This window comes from Bemisia tabaci, chromosome 9 (genome assembly GCF_918797505.1).
Source record: "Bemisia tabaci chromosome 9, PGI_BMITA_v3".
NCBI lineage: Eukaryota > Metazoa > Arthropoda > Insecta > Hemiptera > Aleyrodidae > Bemisia > Bemisia tabaci.
In genome coordinates this window covers 25852190-25872975 of record NC_092801.1, presented here as the reverse complement: position 1 = coordinate 25872975, position 20786 = coordinate 25852190, and the positions used below count along the sequence as shown (strand labels likewise).

The window sequence follows — 20786 nt, the reverse complement described above, 5'->3', positions numbered from 1 at the left end:
ACCCCCTCAACCCCCTCTTCTTTCTAATATGGCTGCCATGGGGGGCATAAATAGTGAAATTCTCTCAGGACGTCATGTGAGGTGTCGATTCTTATGTAAGTAGAGGCTTAGATTCCGAATTCCAAGTTGAAAATCGCAAATTAGAGGTCTGGAATGCCATTTCACCCTACGCGGGGCCAGGAGCAGCCCCCTACCCTCTTCAAAACGGCCGCCGGGGGGACATAGTTGCAGTGAAATTCTCTCAAAGCGGCAAGTGAGGTGTCGATTCTCATGTAAGTTGAGGCGTTGATTCCGAATTCTAAGTCGGAAATTGCAAATTGGTGGTCTGGAATGCCATTAGAGATCTGGTGCTCATATGTTCGTTTCCATGGATGGCGGCTTGTGCAGCATTTATGTTGCGAAACTCATGACTTTCACACGCTCATAACCGTCATAAATAGCTGTAGTTTGTACAGGAAAAACTTTATTAAAAAAAATATCCGATGAAATTGGGACCATATACATTTTCAGATCCCAGAAATCGTCCAGAATTAAGAAAACACATAACTTCCAAGGGAAATTATGAACTTGATTTATCGACGTTTTTCACCCTGAAATGTCCGCTATTCCAACATTCGCCCACATAGGAACAGTGAAATTCTCTCAAAGCGGCATAGTAGGTGTCGATTTGTTTTTAATCTGAGGCGTGGATTTCGAATCACAAGTCAAAACATGTAAATACCCCATAGTGACGAAAATACTTAAATATGGCAACCGCTTTGGCCTACATTTTGGACTAAAAATGCTGCTTGGGTTCATTTTTGTCGAAAGAGCTGGAAATGAATTGGTGATTTCAATGGTAATTGACAAATTTCACGCGTATTCTTTTTCTATGTACGCAAAGGACTCAGATGGGCGTCTGTTTTTTTCATTTTTAAAAATTCCCACAAAAATATAATTTTTTTGCCGACGAAGTATGTATCTGCATTCAGAGTTCCTATGTTATTGTTTATGAACGCACTCAGTTTAATTGCAATTAAAACAACTGGACAATTGAGTGCTTTTTGTAGCGCAGGGTTTCGTCTCCTAGTAGAAGCGACACCTACAGTTTCCTGCGTTATCTGCAAAAAAACGCACGCTCCTGCTAGAAGAAAATCGATTAAAAAAAGAACCATCTATTATCCATTTATCTAATAATGAAGAACCAGAAACCAATATGAATCCTCTGTGTACATTTGAAAAAGAACACCGGTGAAATATGTCGATCACCATTAAATTATCCGATTCATTTCCAGCTCTTTCGACATAACTGAACCCAACCCAAGATGCATTCTTTATTCCAAGATGAAGGCTGGAGCGATTGCCATGCTTATGTATTTTTGTCACTTTGAGATATTGACGATTTCTGACTTAAAATTCGGAATCTACGCCTCAACTTACATGAGAATCGACACCTCACATGCCGCTTTGAGAGAATTTCACTGCAACTATGTCCCCCCGGCGGCCGTTTTGAAGAGGGTAGGGGGCTGCTCCTGGCCCCGCGTAGGGTGAAATGGCATTCCAGACCTCTAATTTGCGATTTCCGACTTGGAATTCGGAATCTACGCCTCTATTTACATTAGAATCGACACCTCACATGCCGCTTTGAGAGAATTTCACTGCAACTATGCCCCCCCGGCGACCGTTTTGAAGAGGGTAGGGGGCTGCTCCTGGCCCCGCGTAGGGTGAAATGGCATTCCAGACCTCTAATTTGCGATTTTCAACTTGGAATTCGGAATCTAAGCCTCTACTTACATAAGAATCGACACCTCACATGACGTCCTGAGAGAATTTCACTATTTATGCCCCCCATGGCAGCCATATTAGAAAGAAGAGGGGGTTGAGGGGGTTCCCCTGGCCCCATATAGGGTATAAGCCATTGCAAGTCTCACATTTGCGATTTATGACTTGAAATTTGGAATTTACGCCTCAAATTACATAGGAATCGACACCTACTATGACGTTCTGAGAGAATGTCACTATTTATGCCCTCCGCGGCGGCCATATTGGGGGTAGGAGGGGGTGAACCCTGGCCCTCCATAGGGTGCAGTGGCATTGTAGACCTCCCTTTTAGGTTTTCTGACCTAATTAACATGAATGAAGACACGTCATTCGACAGTGAAAGGTGCATCTTGGGTAATTATCATTAAAGTTGAAATTTTGGCCGCCATCTTGGATTTGACGGTCCCTAAGGGGTTGAAATGATTTTTTGACACCAGATATGAATTTTACGACCAAAATTACATATAAATGGATACCAAACTCGACAATATTCTCAAATTTTGGAATTTTGACCCCCGGGGCGGCCATTTTGGGCGCCATCTTGAATTGGGGGCACCAGCATCATTTTTGGACTTGACAACATCGAAAATCGGATTCTACACGAAAAAAAGAAGAGAATGATGTATCATTCAAACTTTATTACACAAGCTGCACACAGGAGTACATCCGCAACCGCACTAGACGTCAGGAGTTTGTCACCAGATGGTGTTTTTTGGACCACTTTGAGGGCCTAGCTGAGGGTGATGGCACAGGCTAGAGGGTGGCAGACAAAGTTTTTCTAGTCACCCTGGGTATGATCTTTAATAATAGACTTGTCTGCCGAGCGTCAGGAGTTTGTCACCAGATGGTGTTTTTTGGACCACTTTGAGGGCCTAGATGAGGGTGATGGCACAGGCTAGAGGGCGGCAGACAAAGTTTTTCTAGTCACCCTGGGTATGATCTTTAATAATAGACTTGTCTGCCGAGCGTCAGGAGTGTGTCACCAGATGGTGTTTTTTGGACCACTTTGAGGGCCTAGATGAGGGTGATGGCACAGGCTAGAGGGCGGCAGACAAAAATTTTCCGTTTCAGTGTATGCAAGGCTATCGATTTAGGGGGTCAAAACATGTATCCCGAGTTTGTCACTCAAAGTCGTCTGGCTCTTGGACTAAAAGTGGATCGAGTCAGTGGGAGAGGTATCGGACAAAATTTTGAAACTTTAAAAGCTTATAACTCCTTTCATACAAGACTTTGAACTTTCAAAATGGCTCCATTGTTTTCCTCATAAAATATTCTTTCAGGAACACCCCTTAAAATCTAAAATTTGACAAATAAAACATCAAAATTCGCTGTTTTAGTCAAAAATTTCATGTCTGACCACTCTGATTGACTCGATCCACCTTGTGTCCCTTTATACTGAGAGTCAAGACAACATCCCCTCATGGAGTCACAAATGGGAATAAAAATTACAGAAATTGAACGTTTTTCATAATCATCGATCGACCCATTCTCAAATTCCTTTCTCGATTCCTTCTCTCATTCCGTTTGTTTCTTGCCGAACCCGTAATTCCCTGGTCCATTCCAGATTATAAGCTTTGCAATCGGTGAAAATGTAATCTTTATTCCCGTTTGTGACACTGCGAAGGCCTAAAATACGGGAACCAATCAGAAACGGATTCACATTGTCTGACTCTCAGTACAAAGGGACTCTAGATCCACCATGCGTGGCTTCGACTTTCAAAATCACACGCGGCAACCTGTCGCCAGGTCTTGAACCTCATTTTTCTCCGGGAGCCGAACGCCTCATTTCGCGGTAGCATATCCCGCGCCGCATTGAGTTATCCTTAAACGAACCCCATAAGATGTCGAGGGCGCAAGGGGGGGGGGGGGCGCTTGAGAGCGGGAGGGGGTTTACGTGTGGGGGGTGGGGGGAGAGGGTTTAATCAAGGCACTCGGCCGTTCAAAAAGCGGTTTTGGGGCGGATAATCTCGGGTGCCGCGCGGCGCCTCCCGTTACGGTTATCTCGGTATGTATTCATTAAACCTGTTGCCACTCAATGTGATGTTACGGCTGATTGCCCCCAACTCCGCCCCCCCCCCCCCCCCCCGGCCCGAATCTGGGCCGGGGTGATTCTTCGACCCCCCTGACCTGTACCTGTATGCTGCGGCTGGGTGTTAAAGTGAAAATGCTCTGGGGGTGAAGGGAACGCGCTTTCGCGTAGAGTGCAAAATCTGATGCCAAAATCAGATTCGGGCGTATTTGCCCCAAACGGAACTAAAGACGAGTGGAAAAGATGGGGTCTGTTTTAGAAACCCAAGTAGCACTGTGCAACGGAAATATTGAAATTTAATTCCAATTTGATTTCAATAAATTGTAATTTTTTTTTACCATTAAATTGCAATATTTTTACATCATTTAGTCGAATTATGCCGATTTTAAACAATCGACAACATGAGCTCCATATGTCAGAAAGGTAGACGATATGCGATGCACTGAAAAATTGCAACTTATTTCAATTTCATCGCACTAAGTTTAAATAAATGTTGCCCCTTCAAATAGGAGCCAAGCAACAGGCACAGCACTCAATGGAATTGCAATATTTTGACCATGCAATTGCTACTTACTGCAATCTGTGCTACTTGCGGAGCTGAATAAGCAACAATCTAAATCAATCGGTAAATTCAGTTTCTATCGGATGAAATTTGGCAACGTCTCAAGGCTTATAAGACATTCTTCCTTAGCACGCCAGTATTAGTGCCTGAACGTGTTTTACATCCAATTTTGATGAGAGCATGTCCCGTGATGCTTACTTCACCAGCAATGCGAGTCAGGTATTCTCAAAAATCTCTGTACAGTCTGTCGTTAGTCTTTCTACTCATAACATCCATTAATTTTTTCAGACAAAAATGCATTGATTAATCAGCTTTAATAGTTGATTAGGTCTGTCAAAAATTGAAAAAAAAGTCAAGAACTAATTATCGGCCCCCATGTATAGCTACGAACTTGGGTGAAATTTTTTTGTAAATGCTGCTTTTCGCCTATATAAAGGTTGATTAAATTGTAAAACTGGTATGTCTGCAGCTCTGATATTTTTTTTAACTTGTCAGATATTCTCTTTCATCGAAACATAAAGGTGAGCAACTGTTATCAAACCTTAGAAAAGTCTAATAATTGTTAGGTTTTTGTTTTTTTGCCCTTTCATGTGTGCGGGAGTTTTGCGAGGGTTTCCTCATCATGACCAGCATATTATAAAAGAAGTTCAGAGGAAGCGAAATCAATGAAAAAACAATTTTTCAGGTGAGTTAGGATAGCGTGGGATGGCAAGAGGTCATTAATGCAGGCAACAGACCCGATAAATCGACGTTTGATTGTTTACAGTCCGATTCTCTTATGCAATCAATTAGTGTTGAAACAGCAAAAAATGAAAAGGAAAGTAATTGTATTGTTTATAATGGCTGCACTGTGAAGGTTCATGCCATTAGTTGTTCATCCTAATATACCGAATTGCCCCTGCGTTGTTTTACATGCAGTTTTTACTAGTATATTTATTTTTGTGGATACTTAACATTCTGGGTTTTAAATATTTTCACGATAATCCACAAATCTCCAAACCAAAACAGAGATCAGAATTAAATCTATAAGAGTCTTTTTTAATTTTTTTGAAATGTTTTATTTTAGATATCTACCAAGCCTCATTTAAATACAAAGGAAAATTATCTGATATCTTTGTCAAAAATGTTGGAAAATAAACGATTCACACGCCAGAATTTTCGTAACTTTAGGCGCTTCTACAATTTTTGTTTTCAGAAAAGAGTTCTGTTTTTTTTTTTTTTTTTTTAAACAAAACTATTCGCGTTGTCTTTGAGATACTTTTAAAGATTATTAAAAATATACGTTGGACATTCTTTTTCATCCAAATCCAAATTTCTCTCTAATTTTCCCTCTGGTCAATATATTCCTTAACCAATTGAAAATAAAACTAAAAAATAAAGCCTATTATAGTCTAAAAGAATTTTCCGAAGAACCTGTATGGTCAATTTTGTTTAAATTGTTGCATAAATTGTAAATCTGACTTGTGCCAGAGCTTGTTAGTTAATATAGGCTGTGTGCATCAATAAATTCTATCTATCTATCTATCTATCTATCTATCTATCTAATAGAATCTTGCCTTGCTGTTAAGCGGCGGCTCATTTATGTGTTTTTTCCGGCGGTTGAAAAAGGGAATGTGAAACCCGAAACGTCCCGTCAAATTACTTTTATTTACAGCCTGTACCCCGTGTTCCCCTCATTGCATTTTTATCTATCTATCTGTTTATCTATCTATCTATCTATCGATCTATCTATCTATCTATCTATCTATCTATCTATCTATTTATCTATCTATCTATCTATCTATCTATCTATCTATCTATCTATCTATCTATCTATCTATCCATCTATCTATCTATCTATCCATCTATCCATCTATCCATCTATCTATCTATCTATCTATCTATCTATCTATCTATCTATCTATCTATCTATCCATCTATCCATCTATCCATCTATCCATCTATCCATCTATCCATCTATCCATCTATCCATCTATCCATCTATCCATCTATCCATCTATCCATCTATCCATCTATCCATCTATCCATCTATCCATCTATCCATCTATCCATCTATCCATCTATCCATCTATCCATCTATCCATCTATCCATCTATCCATCTATCCATCTATCCATCTATCCATCTATCTATCTATCTATCTATCTATCTATCTATCTATCTATCTATCTATCTATCTATCTATCTTTCTATCTATCTATCTATCTATCTATCTATCTATCTATCTATCTATCTATCTATCTATCTGGGAGGAAGGGATGTAATTTTGGGGGGAGGGAGGGGCTATATTTACACCTCTTGTATCCCCCTACCGGGTTTCACATTTGAGTACTTATTTCACCGTAACCTTCTTTAGGGCATTGAACACTTCGAGAATGCCGCGTTCTCGGAAAAAATCGACGCTGTGACATTTCTCTTCAAGAGCACTCGAGCGTAGAACAAAGCGTGCGTTGGGTACTCTGTGATGGATGGACAAAAGACGAATTTGTCGGGCGCTTCTGCTCGAGCGTAACAATGCACATTCTCAAGTAATATGACTCAATAATCTCGATGAGTTCAGCTGTAAAAAGTCTGAAATTTCCTTCACAATCGGAGTGAAGAATTTGAGAAATTTTGAGTTTTCCGTTTTAAAAAGTATCGCACGGGAATGACATCATATATATAAGCTCCGAGACCTCCTAAATTTGCGTATCTGGTAACGCTTAGTTCCAGGGTTCTACCGGGCCGATTTTCATGATTTTGCGGCTATCGACAGGCAATTGCCTCTAGATGAGCCCGCTTTATCTAGATTTTGAAAATATGGCCCAGGTTTTTGGGCAATTGTCACTGCGCACTAAAGAAATAAACAGGTTCAGTGGGCAAATTTTGAAAATCTCAAATGGACCGCGTTAAACAAAAAGGAACCAAGCCACATCAGCTACTGCCAAATGTAACCGGGCAATTTAATTTTTTACGAGAGAACGTTTTTGTGGATCCTCTTAAACAATTTAAGGAATTTGCTTCGTACAAAGGAGGACTGAAATTTACACGAAAATCCGTACAATTCTCATGTAAAAATTTAAAGTGCCCGCGTTAAATTCGGCAATATCTGATGCTGCTTGGTTCCTGTCTACTGGACGCAGTCCAATTGTTCATTTTAGAAACCGAGGCTATTTTTATGCTCAGAGCACTCAAAGGTTTCATCTTAACAAGATTCAGACACCTGCAAATTCTCCATCGCACATATTTTGCATATAACTTATGAAATTGGACATTGTCACTGAGCATCAAAGAAATGAACAGGTGCAGCAGGAGGCAAAAGGACCGTATTGAGCATGGAAGAACCAAGCCACATCAACTGTTGCCAAATTTAATCGGGCGATTTACTTTTTTACATGACAACGGTTGAGCGGATTTTTGTGCAAATTTCAGTGAATTTTCTTCATAGTACTAAGCAAATTCCTCAAAATTTTCTAAGGAATCCGCACAAAAGTTCTCTTGTTAATAATTAAATTGCACTGTTAAATTTGGCAATAGCTGATGTGGCTTGGTTCCTTTCTGCTTAACGCTGTCCAACTGCTGAAGAAAGAAACACGGCCCCGAGTTGATGATTCTGAGTTCGTGGTTTCTGGGTCGAATCGGTACTTCTGAAATTTTGCAGCGTGCGAATATTGTAACTCGGCAGTGATCTAGATTCACGCCGGGGCATACAGGATGCAGCAAATTCCTCGGTCGGTCTTTCATCCGCGGCCAAGAAGTTACGGCCCCAGGAGTTTCATGCACGCTCATGAAACATCCGATACCCCCGTTCCACGTGTTTCACTTTATTAGCAAGCGCCGCGCCGGCGATACCATAATTCTCGGGAAAAATTAACGTAGCCGCGCACAGTGAAGCTAGTACCTGTAGGGAGAATACGGATAAGTCGGTAATTTTGAGGTTAGGTCACGTAGCTTCTAGGGCCCAAAAGGGCAGCCAACCTATGAGTTCAAATTATCCCGAGTGATTTATTATTACAATTGTTACGACCCGTCCTTCCTCAAAAATTAACATTTTACCGGAGAAAATTTGGCAACTCTCGAGTGTTCATGCGGCGTTTCTCCTTAACACGGCTGAGGGAAGCTGTTTTTGAAAACTTATTTTTTCTTTTTTTTTTTTTTTTTTTTTAAAAAAAAAGAGATAAAAGATTCAAGTCTTGAAAATAGACTACTCAGATAAATATATGGTCTAAGCTAGAAAAAAGTTGCATCATGTTTTCGTTTTAAAATCCTACGTAGAAAACGATCCATGCAACGCGAAAAGTTCGGAAATCGGCTCTTGAAAGAATTAATAAGTGTTTCTAACACAAATAATACAAATGATACCATTTGTATTTTCTTTAACAGTAACTAATGCTTCTTGTAAACACTTGTATCTTATTTAGGAGTTGAGTTTGAACCGTCCTTTCATATGATTCGTTTTCCTCTTAAAATGTTGAAGAGGTAACATGTGTGTATGGTACATTGGGTCTCATTGAATACCATATCTACAGGCTCATTCTGCCGTGCTATGGAAGAACGCCGTATGAACATTCGACAGTTGCCTTTCCTTCGAAAAAAGTTTTTGCCAAAAAATTTGTGACAAAATGTATGCTTATCTTTCCTTGACACTTTCAGACATTTAGATTAAATTACGTAAAACAATGTGTGAAAATTTTGGGAACAAATATTCACAATTTTCTCAGTAAATTCGATTTTTATTGGAAGAAATTTGGCAACGTCTGAAGGTTCATACGGCGTTTTTCCTTAGCACGGCAGTACAAATAGGTCAAAGGGAATCAACACGACACGGAGACAGAGCCAAAAAAAGGAAACGCGTTGATGACGGCGCAGAAATACAACTATTCGTACTTGATGGATGACCGTGTTGCGTCTGCAAAATTGAAGGCACTATGGCGAGATGCATGAACCCGCAATGCTTCGCTGTATCCTGCCAATGAGGTCTTGCTCAGATTCGGGAGAAAAATAATCAAGCGGGGAAGGCCTAATACGTCCGTATTAGAAGTCGGGCCCATTTCTTTAGAAATATTTTTTTTTAAATTTCTGTGCGTATGTCAGCAAACCTCCTGCCAAAATCATCCGCCTAAAGTCTCCCAAAGATCAATGAATAAAGTGAGCAGGTATGCCAAAGTGTTATAATTACTTCAACATAAAATTAGGCCGATCGAAAGCACGGCCTTTTACCTCTTGAGAGTCTCCCCGTAAAATAAATGTAAACTGCCTATTTAATTAAATAAAAAGAAGAGGCAGTCAAGGAGGGGCAGGAGTTTTAATTATCCGTCAAAATTACCCCGTCTTATCGATTTAACTCTCGTTTAGCGGAGGTGTGAGAATTGGGCAAGTTTAATTCACGGTGCAGTGTTGACGTCTTGGAAGATCAGAATGGGGTGTTGAAGTAGGTTTGAGAAGGGTGAATACTACCGTCCTAATGATGAACGCCGTATGAGCCTACAGACGTTGCCAAATTTCCTCAGAAAATCACGAATTTTCGAGAAAATTTAGTTCTATTATTCCTCTGATTTTTCTGAGAATTGTTTTTGTAATTGGATCTAAATTATCTGAAAATTTCAAGAGAAAATATCCAAAACTCTCCTTAAAAATACAAATTTGATTAGAGCAAATTCGGCAACTTTCGAGTGCGTATAAAGCGTTTTTCCATAGCACACTGAAAAAAGATTCTCGGCGTTTTTACCAAGGTCCGTTCGTACCTTTACCATCTCACTTTTTTTTACGAATTATTGGTAATTTTACCAAGACAGACTGGTGAGCTTACCTAAAACCCGGTATTTTTACTGTTTTTTTTTCAGATAAGAATACCACTTTTATTGGTAATCAATTCCCGGTAACTTTGCCATTTTATCTCGGTTATTCTACACTGAAAAAAATAGTTCTGTTCACAGGGCTCCTGCACTTCTTTTGTAACAGTCACAGAGGCTTCTGTCATGAGGGCAGAGTACTCTGTTCCCACAATCGAAGTTCTGTTCTGTAAACAGAAAAATTCTGTAAGTGTGACAAAGAAAAGTTAAAATCCGTATTTTATCAGGTGAAATTTGGCAACGCCTGAAGACTCATACGGCGCTCTTCTTTGGCACTTTAGTATAACGGTACACCACGTAATTTTTACACACAGGTGCTTTTCCTTTGCATTGAAAGGGTGAGAAATAATTTCATTGAGTCAGTGACGGAAATTAAAAAGCGCACATAGCGAAACTTGTTATTTTAACAGGTTTGACCCGAGCACGAAAGGCTTCGTTGCTACTATTTGTAATGGTATTTTGCGTGATTAAAGATATCCAGTTTTTGTGAGGGAAATTTTCCCAAGAGTTTTAAACTTTGTTAAACATGTAAAAATTGACTTTAACGTAATTAAGTGTCCAGTAAATATTTTCTTTGAATCGAGATAAAAGGTATATTCCTAGAAATCCTCACACATTGATCTTCAAAAGGCAATACGCTTTTTTTGCAAGATTGCGGCCACTGTGCAGTCGCTTTTTATCTTCATTAAGAATTGAAGGCATGTCTGGATTCAAACAGTTATAGACAGGTTTGTACGGGTAAAACAGGAAATATGAAATATTGAAAATTTCCGTGAAATATTTCATGAATTTTTACAAAGTTGTGAGAAATATGAAACATATTATCAGGAGCTGGGTCTGCAACACGCAGTAAAACTCTAAAAAGCAAAGACCAGTCGCCTTTCATATAACGTCGCATCTAATTTCGAAGAATATTTTTCATTTTTCATCATATTTTTCTGAAATTTCAAGATTTTATTTTTCATGAAAAATTGCAACCCTCGACATAGATTCATTAGATCCATTTTTAATGGTTCGCTCTAAAGTTCACTTGTGTCAAACAGTTCTTCAGTGAGTTTGCGCCTGTATTTGTCATGATAAATAAATACTAAATTGACCCTCTCGTCTCTCTGTGCCCCCACTGTTTTGTTCGAAAAACTGTTCGAACTCATAAAGTTGCACGTAAGATTGTGCGGTACCGTCTTCGCAGAAGCACGGTTTCATTTCATCAATTACAGTGTCAAAAGTCGAAAATGAAAAGGGAGGGCATTTATGACACGCGGAAGCGTTCGCTTCTTCCGATCCGAGCACCTTAAATTTAACGATCACTTTCCCAAAAGCTCGCTGCAATCCATCATCATTTCCATTTCAACTTTCTGCTGCCCCGCAGGAAAACTCAATTTAACGAGCTATATCAGACGCGCACAGAAATCCCTCACTCATGATACCGCGAATGCGAAACCGCCTCGTTTTGATATCATACGTCGAGAATTTTGGAAGAAACGTTAAAATCTTAGAAACACTCTCATCTCTGTCTATGGCCAGTGTGCAAAAATGATAGCTATCTACATACATTGGTTTTCAAGTTACAGCTTCAGTCTACGTACTTTTTGAACAGCCTTTGTAATAATGAGTCATTTTAAGAACCGAAATATTCGGTAAATGGCAACGTAGAGTTGCTGTGATGGTTTGCCTGTGAAGATTAAGCGTTAAGAAATATGGGAATGTGGGAATAATTACTTTGAGTGAAAGGAATACCAAATTTATGAGTGCGTTGTTGTTAAAGAAATGCATGTTGATTACAGTAAGAAGGACAACAATGAGATTTTGATTTTTAAATGAAAATAATTTTAGATTCATAATGAGAATGCATACAACAGGGCTGGCTGCACAAGCAAGATTGAGAAACAATCAAAAGTCTTTCCATGAGGGGAAAATTTGAACGTGTTACATCCCTGTTTCGAAGGCACGCCAAAAATGTGGCTTTTGTCGAGATTATTTCTGTAGGCTTAAATCGCACAAGCAAGAGAGGGCGGCCAAACGTGAATTTCAAAATTTGTGTGAGTTTTTCTTCATCAAGGAAAGCAATACAATTGAACATTCAACTGAGTACTTTTCATTTTGATTATTAACAAGGAAATACTTTTGGAGGACAAAATAAGAGAAACCACATAAATAACCCAATTCTCGAAGATATTGAAAATTCTTTGAAGCTCATTAAATTGTTTACCCTCATTTAATTTCGTAGGCATTTTATAAATACAATTCCAAAATATTCACGCATATTGCGCAGACGGAATCTGTAAAACTTTCGTTTCAAAGAAAGTGACGAAAAAGAAGGAAGTTATTAAAGTATTTTCCCATTCCTAGCAGTTGTAGTAACCTACAAACTTAATTTTTGAATGAAATATTAAGATTCATTTGGAACAATTTAAGGGGTATCAATAGCCATCTTAAGTTAGAGTGAAATTGCGAACTGGAGGTACTACGAATCATTTAAAATACTACCTCAATATTATTTAACTTGTTATTTGCCTTTCTCCGTTCTTAATGCACCGACCACAGTCTTTCTTTCAACGATGCTTTATTGATTGCTGGTGGGCTTCCTTTTGTTTTTTCCCCTTTTATAACGCACATAGTAAGGCCAACCTTTTTTATAAAAGATCAGTGTGCCGCTGTTCCGATAAAAGTATTAATTAATGCAATTAAAGACAATGCAGCTGATACTTGTTAACGTAGCAAGGGAAGCCATTTTCTCAATTAGAGCGCGAATCCTGGCTCACTTAGATTGGAACCTACATTCCTCCCCAACGAATAAAATTCCCCCCAAAAATCGGATTTTACTGTATTGAGATCAATCAATCTGCATCACTTATTCACTCTATTACAATTCTTGAGTATACTCGCAACTGACGAAAAATCTGTCTCAGATCGTGCTGGATAAGCAGAGCTCATCTGAATACCTTAATGCAAAATCAGAGATGAGATAATGATTTTATCCTTAATTTTCTGCATCCACATATTAAACTTCTTGAAAACTGGTTCCTTACTCCACCGTGCTGAGTAAGAACGCAGTATGAGTTTTCAGACAACGCCATATTTCCTCCACTAAGAAAGAAACTCTCTGTAAACACTGTCAATATTTTTCCTTAAAATTTTTCGGCCGATTTTTTTTTCGCAATTTAATCTAATATATTTGAAAATTCCTATTAAAGTATGCATAAATTCCCATAAAAATTCGCTGGAAAAAAGTATCTTCACGGAAAAAAAAAATGCTGATTCAACAATTCAATTGCTAATAACAGTGAGTGCAATGTTTCAACGCAGATTTTACAACAAAAAAATGCTACTTCAACCACATTGTAAACTGATTTAACCACGGGGGTGGTTAAAGTAGCATTTTTTGGTTGTAAAATCTGCGTTGAAACATTGGACTCACTGTTTTTAGCAATTGAATTGTTGAATCAGCAATTTTTTTTCCGTGTTGCATCCAGAGCCCAGGCTCTTGAAAAAATTGACAAGATAAAATACCCTTGATTCTATCGTATTTTTGCTTGAATTAAAAGGAAATACGCTTAAATCAAGATGCTTTGCTCTCAATTCAAGCAAAAATCCGATCGGATCAAGATCAATTTTTCTTGTCAAATTCTTAATCGTTTTTGGACTCAGGATTCAAAAAACTATTTTTCCAGTGTATTTTTGAGGAATTCCATGCATATTTTTCATTGAAACTTGCGAATACATTAGATTAAATTGCAAACGAAATTGTCTGAAAAATTACAAAAAAAAAATACCAAGAGTATTTGCAGAGAATTTCTTTCTTACTATTGGAAATATGGAGTAATGGCTCATACGACGCTCTTCCAAAGTGCTTGTTTTATCTGGTAATAAACCAGCAACTCTTAAATGGACTGCATTTTGCAATTTGGAACTATAAATTCTGGCACATCTGAAAAAACACTTATGTGCATAGGGAAACTAATGGCTCATACGTTGTTTTTAAACCGGGCTAAAATTTATAGTTCCTAATTGCAAAATTCAGTCCAAATGTTCATTCAACGTTCTTCCTTAGTCCGGTAGTCGCACAGTAGAACGAGTCTGTGGAAGAGGTCGGACATGACATTGTCAAATATTGTACAATTTTACGTTTATCTTGTTACAGTTTTGATTCTAAGAGGTGTTTTTCACAGAAAATTTTACGAGAAAACTAATGTAACTTTTCAAAACATCAAAATTCCTTATTACTGAAAATTTACACTTTCAAGCTCTTAAATCAAGTTCGACCTCTCCGTTGACTCAATCCACTGTGAGTCGGTGCTTTGGAAAAAAAAACACATTGGATCTAGAGTCCAGACTCTTGAAAACATTGACAAGAAAAAGGACTCTTGATTCAATCAGATTTAAGCTTGAATCAAAAGGAAATTCGCTCGAATTCAGAGGCTTGGTTCTTGATTTAAGCAAAAATCCGATTGAATCAAAAGGAAATTCGCTCAAATTCAGAGGCTTGGTTCTTGATTTAAGCAAAAATCCGATTGAATCAAGAGTATTTTTTTCTTGTCGATGTTTTTAAGAGTCTGGACTCTAGATCCAATGTGTTTTTTTTTCCAGCGAGTCAAAAATTGATAGCCGAAAATCCAGAAAAAAATATATACATAAAATCTCCCTAAAATAGAATACTTCAAATTAATTTTCCATTTTATTCATTCGTAAAAAGCTTATTTTAGCTTAACCCTGATTGAATCAAGAGTCCTTTTTCTTGTCAATGTTTTCAAGAGTCTGAACTCTAGATCCAATGTGTTTTTTTTCCAGTGTGGTAAAACCAATGTGAATCACTCATCCACTCACCTTGATCAGAGCCGAAGAGAGAGGATAAGAGCCCCGGCGTCGAGCAGCAACGAGCAAGGGTCGCGCACGGGTTCGGAGGGGTCCAGAGAGATGCGCCGAGCGTGCGGTGCGGTTCGGTGCGGTGTGGCGTGCGAGCAGCGAGAGCCGAAAAACACGGACACGGATACTCGGGAGTTCGGACGGGGCAGGGCGGATCGTCAGTGACTCATCGGAAATGAAGGGCCGTACGTGCAATAATCCCTTATAACGAGCTGCACCCGCCGGGCGCCGCGCCGCGGCCCGCGAGTTTGCGCGCGAAAAAAAAACAGAGCGGGAAGGAGGAGAGGAGAGGACCTGTTGCTGGATCGGGGGGTGTCACCGCTAATCGGCGCCCGAAGATGACGAGGATGATAGCGTGGGTGCGAGGGTGAGAGGTGCGTCCGGGTGGATTGGCTTAGGGTTGGAATGACTTCGTTGGGCGCATTGGCGAGGGATGATTCTACGCGCGGCGGGCTGATTTTTGGAATTGATAGACGAATGATTGGATTGCATTTCGCAAAAAGGAACCACTAGCATTGCAATGTTGCTAAGATTGTGCAACTTCTTTTGTCTTGGAGGAAAAACCCGATTATCCCTTAATAGTTTCTATTTTACTCGCTAAAAACTGTGAATTTAAGACAAACATTACCATCTAAATTTCATAGAGTTTCTCAATTTCCGCAATTTTATTGCAAAGGATGAAGTTGCACAATCTTAGCATCATTGAAATACTAGTGGTTCCTTTTTGCAAAATGCAATCCGATTCTTCATAGTCGTTCTTCAAATAGCTCCGCCCCGGAGGAGGCACAATATCGTTACCTCTCAGCCAAAGTATGACAAGCGCCATGCGACGTTTCAAAATTTTATCATCTGTATCAACAATTATTTCGACCCGACCTTTTTTATTAAATCTCCCTCATTAGATCATTTTCTCACATAATACGATGATGGTCCGTCAGGGGAAGAGTGCCGGAAATAATCGGACATAGCTACGGCTGCCTGAGGGAGAAAAGGGAAATTAAGGTCAAAAAGAGTAATAAATGGCTTCAAATTAATTACTGTAACTAAACAAATGATCTAATGAGGGATATTATAGTTTAGACGCTGGAAGAGCGTTCATTCGACCATGTCGTGAATGTTATTATTTTGTTTATCTTTGTATAATCACTTCACAAAAAGTACAAAATCCAATTTTTGCAAGTACTGTTATTGCAACGATTAATCTCAATATAATCATTCTGACTGTGTGGTAAATATGAACCTTTTTATTGATTGGCAAGAAGTTGTTATTCTACATTCCATTGCCTTGTTAAAAATTAGTCTTTTTATTCGAAATCTGCATGATGGTATAGTTCCCAAATACGCCTTCCACGAATCAAATAAAACGAACGGACGAATGCTTACCCAAAGTACAGCGTCGAGGGTCCAGGTCATCTCACGTAGGATGAACCCTTCGGAGAGGTCACAAGGCTGATAAAAGGTGACCGAAGCTGAGTAGATCCAACAAAACTGCAGTCACTTACTTTACTAACGTCTTTTTTATCGAAAAAGTCACGGCAGATTCTAAAATTTTCGTATTGGTTTACCCACATGAAGTAAGTAGTAAAAACTTGCAACGTCGCAAATTGAGGTATGAATGTATTTTACCTCGCCGCGCCGTTGGCGATGAAAAAATATTTAATTGGACATATTTCTGCCACACAGAACTATGTGCATCAAGACATTAGCCCTGAGGCCCATGAGAATATGTGCATAACAGGGCTCACGCCATAAAGCACATAGTTTTGTTTGATAGAAATACGTCCAATTCCACACGCGCTATGAGGATAATTTCAACAGCACGGGAAATCCACTGCCATCAAGTCTAACCGACACTGTGGTAGGCGCTCTGAGCAACTATTCCACCTCGGAGGTATTGCACAGTATCAGACGCAAATGAAGGCGCTTAAACGTATGCATCACTCACTAGTGACGAATTGACGATTACCACTGCGGAGAGTCCTGCAGATCTCACGCATTATCTCTATTGATGCAAACTCCCTTTTTTACAGTGCTAAGCTCAACACATCGCAAGGATGCCCATGTTCAACATTTGTGTTGATATAGCAAGTGAGTTCTGTCGACAAAAATACTTGATGATCGTGATTATTGTTATTGTTAGAATTGCAGTGAGGTACATATTGGAGAACAGATTTTGTCAGCATTCTGGCGTTAAAAACTTACATCAATTTGTTTTTTTTTTTTTTTTTTGCTTTTTTTTCTATTTTCTTTTTTTTCATTTTGTAAGAGAACCGAGTGAGACAATCACGCAAACTTTGCAATGGCTTCCTCAGGACAAAAAGAGACAACTGTCGGCAAAGCTATCCAAAAAGTTACTCTTTTGTTTGAAAAATATAGATTTATGAAAGGAAATATCACTAAGTTTGATAGCAACATTCGAACTTTATAGGATCAGGATCATGTAACTATTTACGCTTGATCGAGACTTACTTCTCTCACTAAGTGCACAGTTACGATACAATGCATTATTTTTTAATGAAGTTGTCCTTCTTAAATTTCAGAAGGAATCATTTTCGTACCAGGGCGAGGGAAAAATATTTTTTCTCAGGACCTGAACTGCTAAACAATACTCATTAGTTTGTACACGCAAGTGCGCCTTCATTTTAATCCGATACCGTGCAACACCTCAGTACCGCAAAAGTTGCACGAAGTGCCGTGATCGATTTGCCTCGATGGTTCCATTCTCGTAGAAAAAAGCATACTCTAGGGCATATTCGGTCGTACTTCTGCCAAACGGAGCTATGTGCATGAATAAATGAGCCCTGAGACCCATAAGGATATATCGACGGTGTAAGTCGGGAATCACAAAACTCGATTTGCGACGTCGCAGACTTCCTGTCATACTTTATTTTTTAAACGGAAAACTACTTGACAGCAATTCTTTGAAACTGCCGTGATTTTTCTTCTCTGTGCGAAGAAAATTCTGTAAAACCTTCGAGGTGTTACGTCAATTTGTTTTCCTTTAAAATAATAACTTAGAGGCGGAGATTTTCAGACACCACAAACGAGTTATGTGATTGCGGACTTACACCGTCGATATGCATAACAGGGCTCACGTCATAATGCGTATACTTCCGTCAGAAATTCATCCATTTAAGACCACTTTTCTTCACCAATTATGATTCGAAAGCCTGATTCACCTTAATGAAACGACCTACTTGATAGTTTTTAACAGTTCTTTGTGCAGGAAAACGAAGCAAGGTAACATTAAGTAGTCATCAAGAAGGTAAGTAGGTTGAGTGGTTTCGCTTTCGAGAGGAAAAAAGTTTCCCCCTGTTGTTAAGAAACTTGCGGAAGAAATCTCTTTTTTTCTCAATGTTTGTGTTTATGGTGTGTGCGACGATTCTTTTGATAATATCTGCTGCTTTGTCGAGTCAAAATAAAGAATCTCTACAGTACTTTGAAGAATTAGTTTGGTTGGTTGGTATATACGTTCATTTGGTGCTTATAACATTTGAGCCATTAACACCTTAGAGGAGAGATTAAAATAGTATAGTACAGAATTTAACAATTTAAAAAGTAGGGATCACAAAAGGGCAGAACACAAAATTAAAAGATAGGACAAGGAAGGAATACATTACATTTGGAGATAAATTCGTTTGAAAAATAGAGGGATTTCATGAAAAAACTTTGAAAGGATGGTATGGAGATCAGGAAGTGGAGGGAAAATTTTGGATCTTAATTCTTGATAGGTATGGCAAGTTATTAAAACATGTGTAACTGAGAGGGGCATATAACAAAAGATGCAGGTTTCTTAATAGCATTATTTTGTACGTTATCACGCTGAACTTGCATTCTGGTTCGTAGGAGGCAATTATGACACTGTGATCAGCACGCTGGTCTTTCAATAATTTATTCGTCACCTTCCAGCCAAATTATCACGAACGTCATGCGACGTATAAAAAACTCCGCCGCCGTTTTATATTTTCACAGAGAAATTGTTGGTTAAATCTGGTTTAAAATTTTCACTGAATTTTAGCGGCAGCAAAAAGAAAATTCAGTGAAATAATCGAACAGCTTCGTTGAACAATTTCTCTGTAAAAGAAAAATTGCAACGGAAAAGTTTAAAAGTCGCATGGCGCTTGTCATACTTTGACCGGATGGTGACAATATATTAAATAGTCATAGAATTTCAAAATTACAAGAGATACGATTTCTTCTATTCATAAAAATGAAGGGATTGAGGAAAATTATATTGCAGGATGCAGCCCTTTACGTTGAAAACGGCCCCACATAGCACCCCTTGTTAGTGAACTTGCGAAAAGATAGCATCTCGTTGATATCGAAGATAATCCCAAAGTGTTGTGGGTGTTGTTGTTAGCGTTACAGGAGTTACAAGAAGCACAGAAACTTATGGGACATGAATGCATTTCCGAATTATTCAAGCTGGTTGGGAGGCGCATGAGAGAATTTGGTTCCGGGGGCATAGACGTGGGAATTATTTGATAAAGGAAGGCTTCGAAATTTTCTTTCGATTGAATAGTTGTTTGGCTGTTAGACTTTGTTATCGACTTTGATATGTTAAGAATGTATTCAGTTTTATTTTGGCTCAAACCAGCTAAATTGTCTTTTTTCTCAACCGGAAAAGCTTATTATTGACGTTTCTTGTCTGTATACTGAAAAAGAAGATTGGTAGAATTTACCATTCCTTCACGCTGTATTACACACAGCGTCAATTTAGAGTCAATTCTGCCAGAAGGAAGGTCAACGTTACTATATACTGGTACAGGTAACCATACCTCTGACAGAATTGACTTGGAGATTGGTAGAATTTACCATTCCTTGAGAAATGGTAAATTCTACCAATCTTTTTTTCCAGTGTAGCATGTTTTAACTTGTCGCTCGAGGCACATTAGTGTTACATTTTTCGTCGTTCCTCTGACGACGTAAGGGCGTGTCTCTTTTTCGCATGAGCCCCAAAAAGCATGGAGTCTTATGTACAACAAGGATCATGTGAAAATCGAGATACTCCATTGCGACTGAGGAGCGACGTTTTTAGATCAAATGATGTATGATGATGCTCGATGATATTCGTCACCCTCCGGCCAAATTACCACAAGCGCCATGCGACGTTTGAAAATCTCCGCCGCCATTTTATTTTTTACGGAAAAATTGTTGGTTGAATCTGTTTAACAATTTCACTGAATTTTAGCGGCAGCAAAAAGAGAAAAGCCTGCGCATTGTTGAGTATTGCGTAGCGTAGCATCCCGATGGGTTGGATGGAACGACTCCTTTTACGAAATGTTTACCTGTGTCATAGTATCGTTTTTGAGGAGATGAACGCATATTTCTCACGGAAATTGTGAAGTTAGGAGTGTATTTTAGACTCTCCTGATGCGCTCATCGTGATTATTGAGTAATTTTCTGTAAGAGACAACTCTTGCACTGGAAAAAAAAGTCGCTTGGATCCAGAGTTCAAACTCTTAAAAACATTGACAAGGAAAAATACTCTTGATTCAATCGGATGTTTGCTTTTAGATCGAGAACCAAGCTTCTTAATTTAAGCGGATCTCCTTTTGATTCAAGCAAAAAAGCGATTGAATCAAAATTATTTTTTCTTGTCGTTGATTTTAGGAGTCTGGACTCTAGATCCAAGCGATTTTTTTCTCCAATATGTGCTCTAGATGAAGTTTGCATCAGGTTCATTGAAGTTGTAAGAGATT

The 20786-nt window shown here is 38.8% G+C and overlaps 1 protein-coding gene across 2 annotated transcripts in view; it reads right to left on the bottom strand.

Annotated features, from left to right (window-relative positions):
• Positions 1 to 15274, bottom strand: part of sNPF (short neuropeptide F precursor) — a 178792-nt gene extending 163518 nt beyond the window's left edge. For both annotated transcript variants that reach the window (XM_019052600.2, XM_019052601.2), the window contains exon 1: positions 15046 to 15274. The gene's annotated coding sequence lies outside the window, so the exon portion shown is untranslated. The remainder of the gene's footprint in view (positions 1 to 15045) is intronic.
• Positions 15275 to 20786: the final 5512 nt, after the last annotated feature.